Here is a 12,694-nt window from a genome sequence, read left to right on the forward strand (position 1 = left end):
CTAAGGAGACTGACTAAATCAAGTGCTACTTTTATGTATGTTTTGGTTGAGCGAGGCTTGGATTTGTACATTTTTAAACCTTTTATACGTTCATCCAATAAAAGAGATGTACATTAATATGTAATAATTAATATGCTGTATAATTGACTGTCTGTGAAGCAGCAGAGGGCGCTCTGAGTGCAGCTTGATCTTCTCTTGGCCAATCAGTGTCATATGAACATACTTTTCACTTTTCTTTTTATTTCCAGTAAAAAAGGGAAGTTTTTTTTTAATTAGCTGTCACAGCTTCAACAAAAGTGACTGACATTTCTTAACAGTTCCCTGTTCTTCTGTTCCTTCATGCCATTCAAGAGGTACGGGGTGTGATTATGTCAAGTAGAGGTGGCTGAGAGGAAACTGAGAATATTCAAGTTTCATCAGACAATAGACACAACACCCTCTCTCTTTCTCTATTTGCCTCTAAAGTGTTGGACCTTAGGATCTTGTATAATTAAAATTTTCGCTTTTCATATATCGCTAAATACACCAGACTCCTCTGTTAAATATTGAAATTTTAGATATTTCCATGCCAAATGTTGAAGATTAATGCAAGTTTTCAGAATTGTGAAGTCTTTTTAGTTGATCTACAGTTCGGCATTGTTCGGTTTGATTCTTGTGTCGGACGTCTTGCTCATGCCTCTTCCTGTGGCGACACTCTGACCAATCAGTGGCCTTCAGTATGATGATGTCACACATAGTATTGGCGTAGCTCGCTTGGAACCTCGCCAGAGCAGGTACAAAAAAAACACCAGGTACCAGGTACTATCGCTAATGGAAAAGCAAAAAGAAAACGTAATAATAATATATCTAGTGTGTAATTGTTGATGATTTTACATACTAGCTCCATATTTCTTAGTGATTTCTATGATTAATGACCAGAGAAATGTAACATTCTGTTTCTCATTGTACTTGTACAAAGATATATATGCAAAAAGAAAAAGGTTTATTGTCTTTTAAAGAGGGAGTTTATCCATACTGCAGGTTCTTGCTGGCATTTGGCGGAACAATTTGTTCTGTGATAAAGGAGGATTAAATAAGATGGAGCAAATGCAGCTAATAAGCTGAAATAGCTTCCTTCATTTGCTTAAGCTTCCGAGCCTGCAGCATTGCAAAATTGCATGCACAAAAAATGTATTGTTTAAAAACAACTAATAGAATTCTCTAATCTTGGCGACTGCAGCTGAATATCCCTTAATTCACCCTTCCCTTCCGAGTGTGTTGGAGAAACTATAGCAGACCTATACTACTAACGCCCCTTTTTAATATTCCTACAGCCCTCTAATATAAGGAGGGACAATGTGGCTTTCTCCAAATGTTCATCATTTCAACACTGTCAAGTGATGTGTGTACACATATATATATATATATATATATATATACATATATATATATATTCCACCTAAATCTTTCACACCTTTAAATAAAAAAAACACAACATTGTTAAGATTCTTTTTGTAGCTTAGTTTTGCAAGTAGGAAGTGTAACGTGTGTGCGCGCGCTTACTGCTGTGTCACAACAATCCCGCCACATTACACCACTCCTGAGCTTTATCACACTGATAATGTCAGTCTCACGGCAGATATAGATTACTAAGGGCTTAGATCAGTCCAGTGGTCACACTCATAAAATGCGGTGACCTGTAAGTGGTCTAAGCCCAGAGATTGAGAAACCAGACTGACGTGATGAATGCAGGCTGCTGCAGCAGCACCGATGAGCCACTTCCTGACTGCACTAGCTCAGGGTAATCTGGTATGATACACACACACACACACACACTGCCAGAGTGATTAAATCACTAATAGCTTGCAGAGGAGACAATGTGACTCACACAAGCTCTCTGAGATCTTTCCAGTACAGTTCTTCTTCTTCTTCTTCTTCTTCTCCTCTCCACTTAACATATTAAACTTGTGACTTAATCTTTCTGCCCCCACATATTTTACTCTATTCTCTCCCTCCACTGTCATTCTCCCTTCTCCAATTCTCTCCTCTGGCCTGCCCCTCATTCCTCCACGTCATTCTGTCCATCACTCCAGTCTCCCTCTCCTTTTATTAATCTCTGTAGATATCTTCAATCTGTCTTTCTTGTACAGGACAATTTATCATCATCGCTCACTGTGTTATGTTCCACACCACCCTTTCCTTCTCACCTCCCCTGCTCTCTGCATCACTTCTTCTGACCCCCTTCATCATTTCCCCTCCATCTTCATCACTCTTCACTATATCACTGCTCCCCCTGTTTCCCTCTGTATTTCCTTTCTTTCTTCTTCTTTTTTTCCTGGGCTGAGCATTAATAGATATTTCAACAATGTGTGCTAGTGGGAGAGAAAAGAAATGTTGGCCTTTTAAAGGTAAGCATGGGGTTGACATTAAACACAGACCTTCACACTGCAGACACACTACTGTACTAATACTGTGTTTGAAAGCCATTATTAGTGTACTGCATTTGCGATTATTGATTTTCCTCTCGAGCCATAAATGCACTGCCAATAAAGTCCAGTGTAGAGAGGATTTTCATGCTTAATAGTCGCTAAACACAAATACTGTAGAGAACTGGGTGAAGGTGCACAGATTGTATTAAGGGACACAGTATTATTTTACAACATTCTGCGATCTTCATAGCCGTGAATTTGTAGTTGCTTGATCTGCAAAGACAAAAAAACACCGAGTATTTACGCTGCTTTTTTCCATTACTATGTTTAAACATACAGTATATACAGAGGCTATAAGAATGTGCAATATAGAGTGTCTTATAGTCATTTTTTCAGCACAACCTATAGACAACCTATAAAAATATATTTTCACCAACTATATAACCACACCTGAGCAGAAAGTTGACAAAATGTTTAAAATCTGATTGAATTAGTGACATTTGGAAACACGCCACAGTTCAAAGTTCACTTGGCTTATTTTTAATGAACAAAACTAAATGAAAAAAAACTATTATAAACTATTTTGTGACTTCTGCACAATTATCGCTACTTTATGTCACGGCTAAAAATTTCTTATAAACTGAATCATAACTCTGACTTAACAACACATAAGAAGACGAAAAAAGTGCATTTTGAAAAGCCTGAATATGTGACCTATAAACACACACCCCAAGGATGTCCATATAAGGAGTTGTGTATTATTCCCAAGGCAATTTACCCTGGATGCACCTGCGGCACTGATCTGTGCTGTGTTCGCACTAAGGGTTAAATGTAGTTAAGCCCTAATAACATCAGGTTGTTGTGTTGTATGGATAAATTGATAATATGCAAATGTGAAAAGGTTGCAAGGTTTGGAAATATGGTTGACATGATAGCTACTAAATCACTAACTTTTGCACATGTCCTAAATCCTGCATCTCACATGTTTGCACATACAATATCATTTGCACAAAATGTCTACCATTGAGACAGTACTGCACAAATAAACTACCTGGTGTACATAATTATTTATTTAGGCCTCACTGTCGTTAATATTTATTTAGGCCGCACTTCGTTAAGTTTGTAGATTTTATTCTATTTGTGTGGAGGAAGGTCACAATCTTGAATCTTGAAATGGTTATAAATATTCCACTTCCACTTAATGCACATTAATATTCTGCGAGAGTCACTCACCTCCGTCACTGCAATGTTCCCTGATGGTCAGAGATTAAAAACCCTTCACACTCTCACAGATTATAAACACACATGAGCAGGTGTTGTAAATGATACATGTAAGACGAAGAGATGGATGAGAAGGACACAGGAGGTAAGTGACGCTGTTAGAGGAAGATGAATATGACCACAGAAGGTCAGTAAATGAGAACATGGGAGAGAAGGAGAAGCGAGACAGAAGGACAGACACAGGCAGAGGCAGGGATTACAGAAAAAGGCAGGTGAATCGCTCGGGGGGGAGAAAGGGCAGGTCGAGGTGGGAAAAGACAACGAGAGAGAATAATAGCTGCAGGGTGATGTAGCAAAACAAAGGAAGGAGGAAGAGTTAGGAAGAAAGGATGAAGTGTTAGCACCCTGACGAATGAAGGGATGAGAGAAGAAAAGAGAGATGAGGAATTATGTGAGGAAGATTGAGAAGCGGGGAATTGAGTGGTCATTTCTACTGTGGCAGGGAAAGATTTAGGGTGTGTGTGAAGAAGCATTTGGCACTCGGCCGCATGCATCCTTTGGCAGTGGTTACCTCGACGATATACTGTGTATAGCCCGCTGTTTAAAGACTCTCACCTTGATCTTCTATCATTCAATCAAACCAAGGTGCAGATCCACAACTAATTACAGACCACCAGTTGATCGCCTGTTTGGAAAAACATGCCCTGCAGCCAGATACACTTTTTCAATTGTAGTGTAGAAAAAGACTGAAATGCCAATTGGTCAAAAATATGAAACATAAAATTCCAGGGGTCAGAGAATCTTCAGGCATGTGTCAAGTGATTTGTGCTAATTGAATTGACATTAAAAAAAGAAAAAGAAATATGCATTCTGCACCACTGACTGAGATTTTACCCATAGAGTCCATTCAATCCAGATTATTATTATTCATGGCTTTAAAACTGCATCTATTTCATCACTAAATCTGGCCTCAATGTGCTAACAACAATAATAATAATAATAATAATAATAAAAATCCTGAATACATATATAAAAACTTGTGAAATAAGTAGGTTGTAACATTGTTTGAAAAGCTTGGATCCACAGCATAAATATGTGATGACAGGAGTTAAAACATGTATGAGAGCAGAGGAGATGATAGAGAAGGAGAGAGACAGGTGACGGATGATGAGAGCCTGTCATTCATTACTCTGCCTTTGTCTTGAACGCAGCTGTTTTTTCCCCAAATGTTTCCACCCGTAATAAAGGTGGACGAGGTCGTTAAGATAAAGTGCTTTTGTCTGTTTGATTTTCGGCTTTAATCTCTTCATCTGCCGCCGCCTATTTTTTGATCCATCCCTCATCTTTCCATTCTTTTGTTTCTTTATCTCTGTTCCGTGTTTCCAGAATGTTGGTCTCCTTTCCCAAACTCCTCCTTTTCCTTCCTCGTCGACTGTAATATTTATTTTTTTCATCCGCCCATGTCTCTGTGCATCTCTGCGCGCTGTAAAAAACTGATGGTCATGTATAATTGAAAGACACTGAAAGGGTTTGGAAGTCGGGGGAGAGCGGAACTGGCAGCTGTAACATTTATACATCATTTTCTGAAACACCACAATAACATCGGGCGAACAAGGTGGCTATTACATACTTTGGCCATCACCATGGCAACTGCCTAATGACAGGTTTAAGTTGAAACACTGTCAAGCGAGACTTAATGATTTGTGCTTTCCACTGTTGTGTAGGGAATCATCTATTGGGGCAATTTTAAGATGCCGCAGTGGTTTAAATACTGTGTCTGACAAAGGCAATTTTAAAACAATTACTTTCTCCATATTTGTTGTAAACAGAAATAAGATAAAACACATAAAGAAACAGGAAAGTTAATTTTCCTAAAGCAAATAAGGGATGTGAAATGGCATGTTACATAAACTATTATGTTCAGTCAGTGTGTTGGGCCAAATCCATGACCCATAATGAACACGCCACATCAAAAAGATTCATGTGCTGTTGTGAATTTGGGTGAATCCCTTCTGAGACAAACTGCAAGCTGGTATTCCTTGTTATCCAAAAGCGATGATATTGTCAGACGGAGATTGGGATGATACATTTCTTTCTCACTCTCAGAATGGACACCGATGGCACAGGGAGGGAAAAACCGCCATGTAAAAGTGGCTGGAGGATTTTCAGCTACATCAAGCTCTTAATCCTGACTTTCCACACTGTCAATATGAATCAAATTTTTTAATTAATTAATGTGCGTAAAGTGTAAACAAAGTGTGCACTTCTATTAGATGCTGTTGTCTTGTTCATTCTTGAAAACTGTCAAGTGCAGCCTTTTCCCCGGCATAACAACATTTGCAAAAAGGTAGAAAAGTCGTGGAAAGGTCTTGATCAAAGGAGAAATGTGCAGATTGTTTGTGCAGATTGCGTGCTCCACTGCTGCCACACTGAATGTATGTAATGTACATTATACATGTAGTGTATGCGTCAGCTCCTATCTGTTCTAGTCTACTTTAAACCCAGTGGGAGAAGTCACAGTCATGGTTACATGCTCTTCCAGCTTTTTCCAGCCTTCATGTGGGCATCACTACCTCGATTCCTTTTCTCCTTCCTCTTTATTCTCCTCCTCCTTACCCTTATTTCTCTTTATTACTTCATTCTATTTTCCTCCTCTCCACTTTTCATTTCCCCTTCATCCTTTTTATCCCATTATCGTTTCTTAAATAATGCCCTTTTCACCACCTCTTTCATTCTCCCACATAAATCGGAGCGTGTTATCTTACACCCTTATTTTCTCTTTTTTTTTCTTTCAGTCTTTTCGTTCTCTCTTCCTCTCACCATGGACATTTCTTTATACATTCTCTTCTCTATCCCCCGGTGGATAACAGTACAGTTGCTCCTCTGGATTACAGCACATGGTGTGCGTGCATGCTTGTCTGTGTGTGTGGTAATGTATGCATGTGACATTGCCTAATCCTACACAACTTAATACAGATAGGCAGGCATTAGCATGCACATACTTAATGTGTGTAGACAACCCAAGACTGATCTGAAGACATATTTAAGCCTGTATGATATATGAGATATATAAGTGACTGTGAGCTGTGTGTGTGTGTTTTATCATGCTTATGTGCGGCTGGGAGTGATACTCTACTTTGTCTTTGCATGTCTCTTTGGTTTCCATGCCGACCATACATCCTCCATACCATATCACCCTTTTATCTGTCCTTCCTTTGTCCCTTTCCTTCCCGGATACCAGCAGAGTCTTGTTAAGGCAGTTGCTCAAAGACGGACTTTCACAGTGAAAAAGTCTCCCGAGCCACAGTCTTAACTTTAAATGCTGTTAGAAGGAGAGAAGTTGGATCCGCTATATCGTCTCCATAGAGGTGATTTGGCCTCTTGGGTTCCACTCAAATTGTCTTAGCATCGTTGCCATATTCTCGATGGATTAAAAGGTCATGAATCTCACAAACATTCTTGTTTGTAGTGGCTTAGCTGGAAAGAGATTTAAATAACAAAAATGATCATACAGGCTAGAAAGGCACAAAGGCATTTAAATTTAAGCTTCAACTTGTTTATCTCTCCTTTATTTCTCCTCTTCTCATTTCCATCCTAAGTCTTTGGAAACTTGGGATCAACATCTTGCCTCAACTCTAGGTGGAATGGAATCTACTGTAGGTCTAGGTGTACCGTATCTGTGGTAGATGTTCAGTTCAAACAAACCAAAACACACTGATATATACATATAAAGTTTGTGTTATGAAAATCTTTGCAAAAACACCACCCTCTCCCATAAATACATCCACTGCAGTTTGGAGAATAGTGGAATGGTATGAGCTGAAACTGTAGAGAAGGATAAGACCCTGGAAATATTCATCAGACAGAGTGTGTGTGTGTGTGTGTGTGTGTGTGTGTGTGTGTGTGTGTGTGTGTGTGTGTGTGTATTAACCGAGGGTCACTTTGCCTTTAACATAATGAATTCCCTGTGTGAGAAGCAGGATAAACCTTTATCGTCTCCTCTCACCCTCAGTTAACTCACATCCCAACTGCTGCGTCGTCCTCTTCGCTCCTGCCGTCTCGCCCTTCCTCCGCCACAGTCTAATCCTCCTGTGTTCATATCTCACTCTGTCCCTTTCCCTCTCCCTCAGATCATCTCCTGCACCCATGCATCCGTCTTTGTCTTCCCACACACTCACACACCAGAGATCCAACATTATTACTCACCGCAGCAGGAGATCACTTAAGCGCCACTGTGTTTGTGGGTGACAGAGTGTGCGTTTTGTGAGATTTCCTATTATGCATTCCATGATATGATTAAGACGGGTAATATCTCTCCCCTTAAGAGCTTTTTAACTTGCTCTCTCACTCTCCCTGTTGGCCTCCCTCATATTGTTTTGTGTCTTGCCTTCACTCAGACATGAAGAGCTGAATAGAGGATTTGTTTTAGACAACCTGTGCGTGTGCCACAAAGGCGTAAATATTCAGAGCGACTCATACGAAACACCTCTACATATTTGCCGTTTAGCACCAACTCTAAATACTAAATGGCCGCTGTCGTTCAGAATCCTTCTGTTTGCAACGTTTGCAGTTTTCACACGGACTGGTTTACTTTTGAAGTGACTGCAGATGAATTCAAACTGCACTTAACAGCCTCACAGTTCATTTGAACAAAGTTCAAACATGGAGTTTTATATGCACTTTTGTAAATCCACAAACGTGCTTTTCAAAGTAGATGAAAATGGTATTGGGTATACTGACAAAGGTACGTAAATACTAAATTACTAAATACTAAAATGCTAGATTTTGCACCCAATTGTAGCCGTCATTTAATCTTATATCTGTATAGAAGTTAACATGTTTTTCACACTCGTGTCAAAGCAGATCTACATATACATTTTCTTCATAGCAGCTTATGTAGCCTAGTGCTTTAGCCATTAGTCACATCGGGAGATCTAAGCGTGTTTGTCCATATCCAATATACATTTTAAAGCCAATCTCTGATATTGATATTGTGCGGATAATATCGTGCATCTAATGTATTTACTAGTAATAATTTTACTAAATTTACTAATAATTCATCCATAATTTGCAATACGACCTACTGCAATTTTCAAATCGCAGGAGGCACGATATGTGTATCAAAAGTCTCATTTTAGCTCAAATATTGTCCTGAGCGGACACGTCATGTTCTACAAACTGAGGAAAGCAACTTTGTTTCTCACAGATCTGCACAAATATCACACAGTAATCATTTTGAATATGTTGTTTAAATGAAAAAGAGAGTAATTGCAAATCACATCTCATATATTTCTGTCAAAAATTAATAGCAATTAGATATTTCTTCAAAATCTGTTGTGAACCGTGAGAAGAAATATTAGTGTTTCTCGCTAATGTTTGCTCCTATTTCATCACTTTTGCTGCGTCGTGGCAGTTCTGTCACAACTGTGTTTATTTGTGTCTGAGAGAGAGAGAGATTTAGAGGTTTCGCTCGATGCAGAAACGGCTAAACGGGAGTGCTTATCTATATAAATCAGCCTCACACAGGGAAATACATTGTTTAACGTGGTTATTCTCTAAAGTGATCCGTCTCGCCTTTCACACGTGTGCGTGCACGTAAACGCGGTGGCTGTGAATCAAAAGTAGAACTGCAGCCAAATGAAAATGGAAAGCAACGCGGACTGAGATGGAAAGAGAGGTTTAGTTGATGAAGTAATGTGATGAGGTCAAAACTAATCAAATCAAATCGTCACTCAATCATTCTCAACTGTAAAAAAAACAAAAAACTTTAGAGCCACATGCAAACACACACACATGCAGCAATATTGAGGGCTTTTCACTTTGATGACCTGTTGAATTAGCCACTGTTTTTCATGCCTCACTCACTATTTCTGGAAGTGCGGTCTGTGTTTTCAGTGAAGCCGACGTGTGTGTTTGTGTGTTTCATGTCAGTCTGTCGACAGACTGGGGCACCGAGGCTACTGTCTGACAGAGGAACTTTCCAGGGAGCAGGTGTCAAAAAGTAACAAGGTAGAAATATATAGAAGAGGCGAGACAGACGAGAAGAGGGAGGGGGGAGAGAAATGACGTGATGTATTTATCATTTAGGATTATATCTGCAGTAGTCGTCGAAGTTTGAGGTCTATATGTCTCCTCTCTCTCTCTCTCTCTCTCTCTGCCTGTGCAGCTAAATGTCAGGCAGTTATTGTATGAGACACTGACATGGTTTTTGTATTATAATAAATGTCAGCAGATTTCATGAATACATGATTTCTAAAATCAGTCCATCTTGTGTTATTATAGGGATTGAGGAGAAGATATGCACTGAAATTGCAGCCTCCACTTTTATACTCCATCCCATTTCACCACGACCACTTAGGCCTACTCCTCTGTTGTGTGCCTTCACATGTAGGTGGTGTAAGGTGTCTACACGGTTGTTGAAGTAGATGGCGTGGGTGAAGTGTGAGCCCTTCACATTGAGATTTTTCAGTGACACACGTCAAACGGAGAGTTAAGAGATTTTATCCCCAAATCCAAGGCAACTAATGTTACCAGTAACAGCTTTTTGTTGTGGTTGTTTTTTAGAAGATGTCACGCTACTGAAGGGGAGTCCCGTTTTTATAACCACTACCTTCTGAAAATGCAGTTCCAAGAGGCAAGTGGTGTAGCTGTAAAAATAAGAAATGGGAACGACTCTTAATCCCCAGGAACCAGAAGTGCTGAGTTTCAACGCGGGGATGTTTGAGCTTTTCACAAACACCCGACTTCATCCAAACACTCAGAGCTTCAAAGAAGTTCATCCTTAATTCAGACCTAAATATACTGTCATGTGTGGCCCTAAGGAAAGAGAAAGATTTAGATTCTTGTGATGGGGGGGAGGAGGAGGAGGAGGAAGAAGAGAAGAAGGGACTAAAAGAGACATAAGGAGGAATGAGACAGAGATGAAGAGTAGAGGGCACAGATGGGAGTGTTGATACAGCCAGCACCAAGTATGAATAATGAAAGCACTAAAGTCAGTGTAGAGAAAGACAAAGAGTATGTATGTGTGTGTGTGTGTGTGTGTGTGTGTGATTGTACAGTATTTGTTACCTCCTTATAATCTTTTCTGGCATAAACACTGATGAAGTTTAGAGCTAAGTTTCTGGTTAGGCTTTATCTGGTTCTGTGGTTCTGGTTATGTTAAGGGACACGGCTTTGGTTAGACTGTCCAAATTAATTTAAAGGGCGGTTTCACCCATTTGGTCAAATGGTCACAGTAGAGCGCAGTGTAGGACTTTTATTTTCTTCGAAGGAAGTGACTCTGACGTCGACTTTTGTGTCAATTGTATTTTTTTTTTTTCAATCCCAGCTTCCTCTGTTGTTGTGGGAATGAGGCCTGTATCTCAGATCCACTGTGTGATGATCGAACAACACATATCTCTGGAAATTCATAAAAAAAACTGTATATTTTTTGGGTGAAGTTTAAGTCAATGCAGTGTCCTAACAAGAATACCCCTGTAAACCGGTGTGTGTGTGTGTCGTCGCCTGTAAATTAGATAGATTAGTGCATAGATTATGAATTCCCCTGAGCATGACTCAGTGCACTTGTGTTGTTTTTTTGTGTGTTTCTGTGTTCATGTGTGTTTTTGTGTAACTTGGTGAAGTAGCAGTAGCACATGTGTGGGGGTGTCTGTTTATGCAAACCACTGTCCGTGTAAGAAATATGTGTGTGTGTAGGCATGTATACACACACACGTCATTGTAGGATGATGACTTTTGTGTGTGTGTGTGTGTGTAAGTGTGTGTACACTCTTCTCCCCTGGAGTGAACTCAGCGAGTGTTGAATAACCCTTCACATCACAGTGAAGTCTATGCATTACTCATCCTGCTCTTTCAGCCTCTTTCAGTCTCATTTCTCTCTCTCGCTCTGCCTCGTGTTCTTCTCCATCTTGTTTAATCATTTCGATACATTTACAAATTCAATGTTATTTTCTTATGTGAATGTGGGACAGTTCATTAATCCAATATTTGCAGTGGCATCTCTATCCACGTATTAAAGAGCTAATCCATGGCCACAAGAGGGTGCACTGTGTGTATTTGTCTAAGTGCACCCTCTTATGGCCACGTTTGTGTGTAGTGCACAAAAATGTGGCATCAGGTAACCTGTAACCCCTTCAACCAAATGTAACACGGTATAACATGGCCTATAAGCTGCACATGCTAACTGTTACCGCTAGTTATGTCAGAGCTGGAACTGTGTTATGTGTTTTTGAAATGGTTGAATTAAAATTCTTGACTCAGGCCTTCAGTCACTCTGCCATTCATTTCTTTCCAAGTGATTTCACATGGAGCTCCGGTTTGCAGTGTATTGTTAGTTTAGATGGAAATGAAGCCGGCTGTAAGATTTCATTTATAATACAAAATGGTTTCAACTCACTCCTTCTTGAAATGAGTTTGCCTGAAGTTGCAAAGTGCTTCTCCTCTTCTGTTTGGAAGCATTTAAATCGTGAGGAGCTGATGTGTTGCTAGAAAAAGCAAAATGCAGTCAGTTTAATCCACACTCGCTGTGACAGCTCACCTATGAAAACAATGTGTTTCCACTTCTCTACACCTCCATCACTCACATCGCTCTCTCCGTCCTCCCAGGTATACGCTCCCCCTCCATCTATCTCGCCTGTTTTTTTTTCTCTCTGTCGAACGGAAGCTTATTTGTGGCGTTTGAGTCCACATGGCTGACAGTGAAGCATATGATGACACAACCAGGTGGAAGTGAACACTCTCTCTTTCCCTCTGTCTGTCACATACAGATAAAGTGTTGCAATGGAAATTATACACACGGGGTGAAAGAGAGAGTGACAGAGACCAAATTATCTCGACGTGTATGTTGGATGATGTCTTTGGACACATTTTTCTGTCTGAATCTGAAACTGAGAGACTTTACATTTCGTACATCACTAACCCTGTACTCTAGCTCAATTCCGTTAATGACGTTCTTATTGTTGCCATGGTAGTGGCTCATTTTTCCTGTGCCGTGTTCATGAGTAAATCAATAATGTCGATCAATATGCACACAACAATAAAACAGGTGACTGATTTTAATGTGAGTT

General features: G+C 39.8%; 1 protein-coding gene across 4 annotated transcripts in view; it reads left to right on the forward strand.

Moving 5' to 3' along the window:
* LOC122767277 (sodium/calcium exchanger 1-like) overlaps positions 1 to 12,694 on the forward strand; it is a 74,240-nt gene that overhangs the window by 53,013 nt on the left and 8,533 nt on the right. The gene's annotated exons all lie outside the window — the stretch shown is intronic.

Source organism: Solea senegalensis, linkage group LG3, assembly GCF_019176455.1.
Source record: "Solea senegalensis isolate Sse05_10M linkage group LG3, IFAPA_SoseM_1, whole genome shotgun sequence".
NCBI classification, from domain to species: Eukaryota; Metazoa; Chordata; class Actinopteri; order Pleuronectiformes; family Soleidae; genus Solea; species Solea senegalensis.